Raw genomic sequence first — 11082 nt, forward strand, 5'->3', positions numbered from 1 at the left:
ACGGAGCCACAGATGGTGGGTGGTTTTTGCTACTACAGACCACCTGCACTGGCTTCACATCTCAGACAATGGTTGAGTCTCACTGTCCCTCCCATCTGGGCCCAACTCCAAGAAACTCACATTTGTTCCTCTGAGAGTCTACAGGAGGCAGCTTATCCACTAGCTCCAGTTTCTGCATTTGTTAGGATCCTGGCTAACTTCCTAGAAAGGACTGTCTATGGAGGGGACTGTGTCGCTTATGGATTAAGTTCAGGGAGACCAGGAACCAGGTTTCTCAGCTTCAGCAATCTATCCTCCTACGAAAACCTGCCCTTTGGGATTCAAACTCCAAGGACAGAACGTCTAAAAGGAGATGTAGAAATGTGCTCTTTACACACACACCCAAATCTGGGAAATGTTGTGGAAGTGGATCTTGAGAGTGCTCAGTCAATGAGTATGGAATATAATTTGCAATTGGGCTGAATATATGGCATGGCTGCATTTCCCAAAGAGGCTGTGTTCTGTCGACAGCGGGCACAGCTGGCTAGAGCTCTAGCACTTCACAGGATGGCCAGTCCAGAGCTGGACGGCAAGCTGGCCACGGGAACTGACGCCAAAAGGCCGTGCTTCCTCTCCCATAATGGGAGTGAAGGAAATCAAACAGCGGGGAGACAAGAATACTTGTTTGCTCTGCCCACATCCCCCAGTCTTCTCTGCTCCCCACAGTCTCCTTCATCCAGGCCTTAAGGAAGAGATTGGTGCGGGAAGTGCCAGGGTATTTTATTTTATTTTTTGGTGGGCCAATCAGAGCCTATTCTCCAGAAATTTGGAATTCAGTCTTAGTCTGATTGACCTTTTTTTTTTTTTTTTCTTTTAAATTTCACCCAAGGACTTGATTAGAGAGAAAGGAAGAGCAAGGGAGGGAGCAGGAGAGAGAGACACAGAGAGAGAGGAACATCGATGTGAGAGAGAAACATCGATCGGTTGCCTTCATATGGGCCCTTACTGGGCATCAAACCCACAGCCCTGGGGTGCACAGGACTACAGGGCGATGCTCAACCAACGGAGCCCCTCCAGGCTGGCTTTTTTTTTTTTTAAGTTTTTATTTTAATCCTTCCTAGAGGAACACAGATTTGAATGAAATACATTCACTCTATAAACACATTAGCAGCAAACTCTTCCCACCAGAGTCCTAGCTACCCCAGCCCAGAGGCTGTGCCTCAGCGAGGAGAGCGAGTTTTACCAGCCGTCCACTCACGGATGTCTGCTTCATGCTAAAAGCAGGGTATGCATGGAGACCAGGTGAAAGACCAGATGGATGGAAGAACTAACAAAGCTGGGACCCTGAAAACACTCCCACGTGGTGACCTTAAGCCTTCTGCCTGCCAAATCCTTGGGTATACTCCATGCTTGACTGGTGAGGTCTCCACCAGACTCCTGGGTGGGCCTAACCTCGCAAATGCCCCACTGTGTTTGGAGTCACTAGTCCTTCTAGATCCTTCCCAGAGCCTAAGCCAGATGTAAAGGATGATTCCCTCCTTCCTTCCCTAGATCGAGGTACCACTTTGCCCTGGAGCCCAGGTGAGCTTGTCAGGAGTTAATGCACAGCCATTATCTGGCTCTGCACCTCCAGGTCCCCTTTGTCTAGGGGCCAGAAGCTCCTGGAGACAGAGATATGTGTAAACCTACACAGTTCTCTAAGGAACAACCAGGTCCCCCACCCTGGCTTCCATCAAAGCTAGTTTCTTGGACAGTGGCCCAGACATCTCTCCTTTTCTTCCCTCCATCATGGCCTGTTGCCTGGCTGCTCATTTTTAATCTCCCCTCCAGACAGCTGCTGAAACTTTGGGAAGAAAGATCTACCCTATATCCCCAAGCACATTGAGGCAGGTGGTGCTTTAAACTTTCAAGCTGCAAAGGAGCTGACACTGCTGTACCCAGTGGGCTCCAGGGTGAGTAAGTCACAATGTCCACATAGCTAAAGCACTAGAACCACGCTCAGCAACTGGGGTGACTGTGAGGCAGGGACCGAGGTTAGAGCACTGCTTAGTCATGGGACTGGGAAGAAAAGGGAATCATGGAATAATTTAAAATAAGTCTGATTCGTTTGGGCAGAGGGCAGCTTTGACTCAGGCATAAATGAAACACAAATTATCATGTACATAAAGAACAGATCCCAAAAGTTGACTTTCCTCCCACACATCACTAAGGAATAGGACATGTGCTCTCTTTTCTCAGCCTGTTTTAGGGTTTCCATCAGGACACTCCCATGAGTGCCTTTCCCATTCCCCTTCAGTCAGCCTCGATAGTCAGTGCCCAGTATTTTCAAGGATCTGAACTGGCTGTTCTCACTGGGCTGTATACTTGCCGGTGGGGGGTTCGGGGCAGGCAACTGAGGGGGTTTCAGATGGCAGGGAAGAGACGAGGCACTGGGGGTGGCATCAGTAACCACTGAGGGTGAGGAGGTGGAGGATTCTGACAGTGAGGGACATACGACTCCCTCCACGCCCCACCCAGACCTCAGGGGCCTGCACCAGCCCAGAGGCCCTGCCTCCACCACCACACTGGTCCCCCACACAGCAATCTCATGGCTTGGACCCTGAGAGCAGGGAACGGCAGGTCCCTTTAGAAGCTTTGGTTAGCTACCTGTGTGTTACAGGAGAAAAGATAACTACAACAGAAATAGAGGCGCATCCCAGTTCAGCTTCTAAAGCTCCAGAAGGCGAGGCCTACTGAAATATCTGCCAAAGCCAAAGCCAGAGGCTTCACTTGGATCACCGCCATGGAGCACACTCAGCACTTACCTGCCCTACGGGAGGGTCATGAACGAAATCGCTTTCTGGACGGCCCACAAAGCTCCCCTGGTCTGAGCTACAGAGCAAATTCTGCTGCTTGACCCTTTGGTATTAGGTGGAGGCTCTGTTACTTGAAATGTATGTTAAATTGGCTAAATACCTCATTTCAAGGCCTGTGGAAACTGAAACCGTCCCTCAGATTTCTGAGTGTTCAAGGCCAGTGTCCTCGCCTCGCCTCTGGTTCAGGGATTTCCCTCTGTGCTGTCACTTATTTCCGATGCTTTCAAATGGTTTCAAATGGTAAGACAGGCCATCCCCTTGCCTGTCTTACACCTAAAACCTTGAATGTTAAAACAGGGCAAAATCACCTTTGGACTGGGCCTAGGGCCACATTGTGTCCCAAAGAACTCTTTGCAAAGATAAGAAAGCAGGCATTGTGACTACTGGACTGATGACCACTGGACTGAAGATTAAAGACATCGTTTAGAATTAGCATCACTGTGAATGTTAACCTGCACCGGGAGAGGCGTCTTCCTTCTACTGACGCCATTGCTCCCGCTCCCTTTCTCCTAAATACCCACTGCCTCTGTCTCCTAACTGGGATGCAGTGATTGCCTAAGAGCTATTCTTTTATTTTCTTCTTACTTTGAAAGGCCTTTATTTTTAGGCCAACAGTGACTATGACAGTCCTACTAGCAGCAAGGCCTGGCTTATCCATTATCTTCCTTCTCATTCCAGTTCCATTTTCTTGAAAGCATCTCAGCTGCCAAGACTTGTCGATCAGGTGGCATGACTGAAACCTTCATTCTCAAGGGTGTGAGAGCTCGATGGTCCCGGGGCTGGTCTTCATTATCAAGGGCGTGAGAGCCCAGTAGTCCCCCAGCTGGTCTTCATTCTCCAGTTTGTGGGAACCCAGTGGCCCCAGGGCTGGTCTTCATTCTCAAGTGTGTGAGTGCCTACTAGTTCCAGGGCTGGTCTTCAGTTTCAAGGGTGTGAGAGCCCAGTGGGCTCAGGGCTGATCTTCACCCACAAGGGCTGGACTTCATTCTCAAGGGTGTTACAACCCTGTGGTCCAAGCGCTGCTCTTCATTCTCAAGGGTGTGAGAGCCCAGTGGTCCCAGGGCTGGTCTTCATCCTCAAGGGTGCGAGCACTCACTGGGGTTGCTATAATTTTTTATTAGCTTTGGTCAGTGAACTTGCTGTACTGAGAGCCATGCTGATGATCCTTGAGTTCCAGAAACACTCTGCCTGCACTGTGTCATGGCAAAAAAAAATATCCTCCTTGGTAATCAAGATCAGCCACCATGGCCAGCATGGTCACCCTCTTTTTGGCCTGTTCAGTCAGTGATCTGTCGACAGACTACACCACTATGTGGCCCAGTCCATGTAAAGATCAGACCCTTGGTTTAAAAGTCAGGATTTTTAAGAGAGTGATAGCAGAACTTTAAGCCATGGTGTGTGTCTCTAGTTCCTGTGTGCACCACGCAGTGTCATCCTAAACCACGGGCTCCAAGCACCAGTGGAGAGCCTGAGATCGAGAAGAGCTAGGAGCCAGACGTCACTCTCACCCAAACATCACTGGGTCTCTGCAGGGGTCTGCAAATCTAAGTATATAATTTTTCCTGAATTAACTGCTTGGGGAATGTGCTGCGGTCTGCACATTGGTGCCCCCCAGATTCCTGTGTTGAAGTGCTGATGACCAAAGCAATGGCATTAGGAGGTGGGGCCTTTGGAAGGCCAGCAGGTCAAGACAGTGGAGCCACATGAATGGGGTTAGTGCTCTTATAAAAATGACCCCAGGAAGGTCTGCGGCCTGGAAGTGGAGCCTCACCCGACCACACCTCTGCCTGACCTTGGACTTCTAGCCACCAGAACCATGAGAAACACATTTCTGTTGTTCAAAAGCCACCCAACCTGTGGCATGTGTCACAACGGCCCGAACCAACCGAGACAGGATGGAAATTGGATCCTCTTTTGTAGGTGCTGAGCGAGGCCAGTGCTGTGCTTCCTGAGTCCCAGGGGCTTCTTGACCCTTTCAAAAGTGAAGACATCAGAGCCTAGGGGCTGAACTAATCCCTCTCGAAGGCCCTGAAGGCAGTTCAAGAAGCAGTCCAGGCAGCAGGTGCTGGGAGCCCCTTGGACCCAATTTCACAGCGTCACAGACCCGTGGCTGAGATGGAGCCAAATGAGAAATGAAGACGATGCCTTTTCACCCCGATGCCTTCAGACAGCTCACAGGGAAGAGGGTTTGAGTTTGAACTTTATAATGTGGATCTGCAGCAATTTCATTCCTTGTCCCTGGGAATGAACATATTTGAATTGCAGGCTTCTCTGCCTTTGGAATGTTAGTATTGGAATAGCTTTGAGCATGCATTATCGGAAAACCACTGTTGCTATTTAATCACATTCCAGAGATCTGACGTCATAATCTGGGGCAGGAAATAAAATCAAAAGTCAGTTTCTACTACTATATTTTATTATTTCATATCTAGTCCATAAATTTAATTATTTAACTCTGCCGACACTTCTAGAACATTCTGAGGAGTAAAATTGCAGGTCCAGGAGGAAAAAAAATGAGCAAGAGTTGGGGATCAGCGTCACGAGGATGGGGAGCTGCCCTGAAGAGCTCCTGAGCAGGGACAGTGGGGACGTTAGTGTCACCTCTCGCTATGTTGGAGCAGTGGTCCTCAGAGCGCAGCCCAGGCCAGAGGGAGCACATCCCCGGGAACCTGTTAGACATGCGGACCCCCAGACCCCAGCCCAGGCCAATTTATTCAGATCCTCTGAGTGGGCCAGCCCGGCGGTGTTTTCAGGAGCTCCCAGGGGATGAGGGTGCGGCTAAGGCTCCAGAAGCCTAAAGTTAGAAGACGAAATGCAGGGGAAGCTAGGACAGGCACGCTCTCCCCCATCTCTGATGCCCCCTGCACAGGGAGGGAGCTCTGAAGCCATGGTGACAGACTTGTCCCCATTTGTCCTGGGTTGTCTGGGTTTTAGAACTCAATGTCTGTTGCCCAAGGAACCCCCCCTTCCCAGACGAACTGGGGCACTGCCAAGCCCAGCCACATGGGAGAGAGACCAGGCCTCCCTTCACACTCCAGTCGCTCCCTTGGGGGTGGGCCTGGCTGGGGGCTTGAAAAGAGACACGTCCTGTGCAGCCGAACCTCCGGGCTCCTGCCTCCCTGGGCTTTGGCCCCGGGCTCTCTGGTCCTCCTGCAGGTGACTCAGAGAAGGCGCCCATGGGAGGCTGGTGCCGGGTGGCAGGGGTGCGATCAGGTGGGTGTTTGGGATCCCTTTGTTCAAGCGCAGTCTCCAACACCGGCTTGTCTGTAGTGAACTCTAATGACCGCCACAAAGTCTTGGCTGACTTTCTGGGGGACGCAGATGCTGTTTGTTGGGTCCCACCTAATTCTGTCAAACCTCAGAAAAATCTAAGCAAGCATCAGATATAAAATTTCAAAACAGAAACTGTGGGAGTGTAAAATCAAGAACACAACTTAGACAAGAATAACAAGTAGCGTGAGAGGGAGTGTTGGAGTAAAATGTTAAAAGCCCACGCTGAAGTCGGACTATATTGTCCCAATGTGATTTATTTGTCTTGCTGGGGCCATAGGGTAAAACCATATTCCAGTGGCGTTTTCCTGACGAAGTGCGTAGTCCCACAGTCAAGCATCCCAGTAAGACAAATGCGATTCAGAAAATAATGATATAAAAATATACTTTAGACTAAGGCAGGAGTGGGGGATGGAGGGGGAAAGGATGAGGGGGTGGAGTGGAGGAGGCACTATAGACTGAATGTGCTCCCCCAAACTCATCTGCTGAAATCTAACCCCCAAGGTGATGGTATTTGGAGGCGGGGCCTTGGGAGGTGGTCAGGTCATGACAGTGGAGCCTCCTGAATGGGATTAACGCTCATATAAAAGAGACCCCAGAGAGATCCCTCAGCCCTTCCACCCTGTGAGGACACAGGGAGAAGATACCGGCTGTGGACCAGGGAGAAGGCCCTCACCTGACCATGCTGGCGCCTGAACCTGGCCTTCCAGCCTCCAGAACTCAGAGAAATAAATCTTGGTTGGTTATAAGCCACGGAGTCTGTGGTATTAAGTTATAGCAGCCCAAATGGACCAAGATGGATGGATAAATGAAGGGTGAAATAATCAACTTAATCTTCTCAATTTTTCTACAAATAATGTTGGCTTGGTATTATAACAAACGTCTTGGTATTTTTCTAAAGAATCCACATGGTTAACATGCTGCAAGTTCTCAATAAACATGAGTGGATTACGGGATGAGAGCCCTTTGTCCTTGCTCAGAACCTATTACTCTTGTTTCCCCTTTTTATTGAATGTATTGGGGTGACACTGGTTAACAAAACTGTGCAGGTTTCAGGCGCACAATTCCACAACACACCTCGTGTACATGATGGTCCACTCACCACCCCAAGTCAAGTCTCCGTCCATCACCATTTATCCCTCCCCCCACCCCCCGCAACCACCACACTGTTGACCGTGTCCATGAATTTTTTCTCTTCTTTTCTCTTTTTTTGTTCAGTCTTTCCACCTCCTGAGCCTCCAACCCCCACACCCCGTCCTCAACATCTGTCGGCCTGTCTCTATCTTTGAGTCTGTCTCTATTTCCTTGTTAGTTCATTTGGTCCACTAGATCCGCATATAAGTGAAATCATATGGTCTTTGTCTTTGTCTGCCGGGCTTATCTCACTCAGCATAATACTCTCCAGCTCCCTCCATGCTGTCCCAAAGGGTACGAGCCCCTTCTTCTTTACAGCTGCATAGTATTCCATGGTGTGAATGTCCCACAGTTTTCTTATCCACTCACCTACTGATGGGCGCTTGGGCTGCTCCCAGATCTTAGCTATTGTAAATAATGCTGCAGTGAACATAGGGGTGCATAGATTCTTTCTGATTGATGTTTTGGGTTTCTTTGGATATATTCCTAGGAGTGGGATTGCAGATCCATTTTTAATTTTAAATCCAAAGCAGCAGTTAATTTTTAATTTTTTGAGGACCCTCCACACTGTTTTCCGTAGTGACTGCCCTAGTCTGCAGCAGTATTCAGCAATACCACCTGTTGTTTTCTAAGTTTTTAGATGTGGGTGAGTTTGTTTCTGGAGCCTGTTATGTGCCACTGACCCATGTTTCTATCTCTAAGCTGACTCCACACCCTTCTCCTTATCACTTTAGTAAATCTTGGTATTTGGCAAGTTCTCTCACTTTGTTCTTAGAGTCTCTTGGTCTGAGAAAGAAGAGCATATTTTGCTAGTTTATTGTAACTGCTAGATTTAACCTGGCAGCTCCATGGGGAACCCAGTGTGTCAGAGATTTCAACATTGACTGTCCTGACAAAATGATTCTCATTTGAAGGGACCAAGGTTGGCACTGAGAGCACTAAGTCGTATTGACATCATGGGCTCTTGATAGGCGTGTTCTCTGTGATCTGTCATCCTCTAGTATTGCCCTGTTCCAAACATTCTCGACCTGCAGCCTGAAGGATCTTTTGAAAATGTAAATATGATCATGCATTTTATTGAAAACTTACGATGATATCCGACGGCCTTTAGAAATAAGACCAAAATCCTTAGCATGTCCCTCCTGGCCCTCCATGACCTGACCTTAGCTTATTTTTCCAGTCTTGTCTCTCCCTCACCCCTTTCCTCTGGTCACACTTGGGGACTCTCATTGGCATCATCCTCTCCTTCAGCTTAGGGCTGTGACATGCCTTGTGACCCAAAGCTGCCCTGTGGAATAGCTGGAAGACTGCCGACCTTCTTTCAAGCATCTCCCATTTTCCTCTGTGCTCTCTGCTCCCACACTTCAACATTTCCTGAAATACTATGAAATGACGCAACCTTGCCCACCTGTTATCGAAGAAATGCATGGTGGTCTTTCTCCATTGCTAGTGGGAGTGGGGTTCTTTGGGTGCCATTGGAATAATCATTTCCGGAGGCCCCTACTGGAGGATGAGAGTGGTAGAAAGCTTTATTTGCCGTGGGATTACATCCTTGGCTTTCCAAAGCCCCACTTCCCTTAATCCAGTCCTAGGAGATGTGTAGCTGGGCATTTGGTAGAGCTAGAAGCAGAATCAGAGGCCAGAGTTTCCAATCCATGGTGGATTGAGTCCGGTGTAACACCAGGCCGGTTGCAGTCCATCAGTGCATCGTGTGGGGCCCATGTGGGCAAATCCAGGGGAGCCAGGAGAGTGAACCCCCAGCAACAAGGGTCTTAAGAGTCCCACAGGAACCAAGAGAGCTGACTCCTTTGTTCAGGAGATTAAGCACCTCAAATCTTCCCCTGCTAGCAGGGGCCACACCCACTCTAGCCAGGGACCTGTTCCCAGGTGTGACTGACGGGCAAGTGCTTCTCTGTGTCACCCGGACTTTACCGGGCACGCGCCTCTTCTTCCCCTGCCCAGTCCCTTCCCCAGACCAGTGGCTCCCTGGGCCGTGGTAAGTTGCAGCTTCCCGGCAAAGCTGCGCAAATGAATGCCTATGTTATTGGGCCTTCCTTTGGCTCCTTTCCTTCATTCCTAACTGGGCTATTACTAGGGTATCACACCCTCAGGAGTTCTAAGGATCTCACTCAGTGTGAAGCTGAGGATTGCAAGCAACACAATACTGACTAAAGGGGCTTTAACAATAGGGATTTGTTTTTCTCACAAAAGAACAGATCCACAGGTAGGTGGATCCAGGATTGATCAGCTGCTCCGTGATGTCAGGGTCGGCTTCTCTCTTTTCACTGTTCCCTCAAGGTCACAAGGTGGCTGCGAGCAACAAGAGGTGGCAGCAGCTCCCAGCATCAAAAAGAGAAGAACCCGGCCAGTGAGGCTCAGCGGTTGAACGTTGACCTATGAACCAAGTGGTCGATGTTCGGTTCCCGGCCAGGGCACATGCCCGGGCTGCAGCCTCGATCCCCGGTCAGGGGCGTGCAGGAGGCAGCCGGTCAATGACTCTCATCACTGATTTTCTCTCTCTCTCCCTTCCTCTCTCTGAAATCAACAAAAACTCGTGTGGTTTTTTTTTAAAAGGAAAAATGTCTTCACTATTGTGCTTTTCATCAGGAAGGAAAATATTACCTCAGAAATCATCTATGAGACTCTTTCATGAGCCCGTGGCCAGAACTGTCCCAACTGCGAGGGACATGGTCAGTTTGGCATCAAATCGCCCTGCAGGCGGCTGCTCGGCCCACGAGGGGCGGTGAGGGGAGTGGCCGTCGGGACGCTGACCGTGACCTTCCCGTGCCTGCTGTGAGCACTGATGGCCCTGCCGTTTCTCCCGTATGGACTTGTGGAGGGAAGGTTCCTGGAATTCAGGGACGACTGTTCCAAATCTCTTTGCTAGTGCCTTGAGTCACTCTGTCCACTATGGTCACCGTTATCCACATATAGCTTTCAAAATTAAATTTACATTAACTAAAATTTAAAAGTCACTTAGAGCTTTAGGTTACTTTTTCTGGATACCTGGGGAGTCTTGGCTTGGTTTATAGACCAGCTGGTTTTCATTCTACACAAATGTGCCATGAAGGGAAGGAAGTGTCTCCCCCCAGAGCCAGAGTGTAACAGGAGAGTGGCCCCTCTGGGGGACTCGGCCTCACCTTTGCAAGATCCCTCTCAAGCAGCCCTCTTTGGAAGTACTCACCTGCAGGTCGCATTCCAATATATATATTTCTGCTTCAAATTTTTTGACATGCTGGTTTTAATTTTAATTATAGATGGCTCCAGTTGTGCCAGTGAATGAAGGCCCTTCCCATAGGACTGGGTATGTGACCTCGTTTCCGCCCCACCCTGGGCCAGTGGAACCATCATCTGTTCCTGAACTGAGTTAAACCATCTGTTAAAATCGGGCTCACTGAGGAAGGAAAAGGGTGAATAACTGTTTAGTGGAGGGAGTCTTTGGAATTATTTTAGTTGCAACCAAAGCAATGCTCTTTCTATCTCTGGTAACTTTAAATATTGTTCAGAGCTACTCCAGTGGTTATCGCTGCTCAAATAACAAACTAAACATTGAGGGAAGCAGAATGTAGCCCATCAAGTAATTTTTTATTTTAGTGAGACCATTTCAAGACATAAAATGGTGCTTGGGAAAGTTTAGAAAGACATTAATAATGGCGAGAATATTGAACTTGAAAGACTCAAAGTGTAATATATAAAAGTATTTAGTTTTTAGAATGTCTTGTGATGAATATATGATCATTCTACAAAACCCAGAACCTAGACTAAGTAAAAAGAGAAGCAGCCGTCCCTTCTAGGAGGCCCACTGCTGGAGTTTGCTAACACTAACATGCTGGCGTACCCATTT

This window comes from Miniopterus natalensis, chromosome 13, assembly GCF_054644295.1.
Source record: "Miniopterus natalensis isolate mMinNat1 chromosome 13, mMinNat1.hap1, whole genome shotgun sequence".
Lineage (NCBI taxonomy): Eukaryota > Metazoa > Chordata > Mammalia > Chiroptera > Miniopteridae > Miniopterus > Miniopterus natalensis.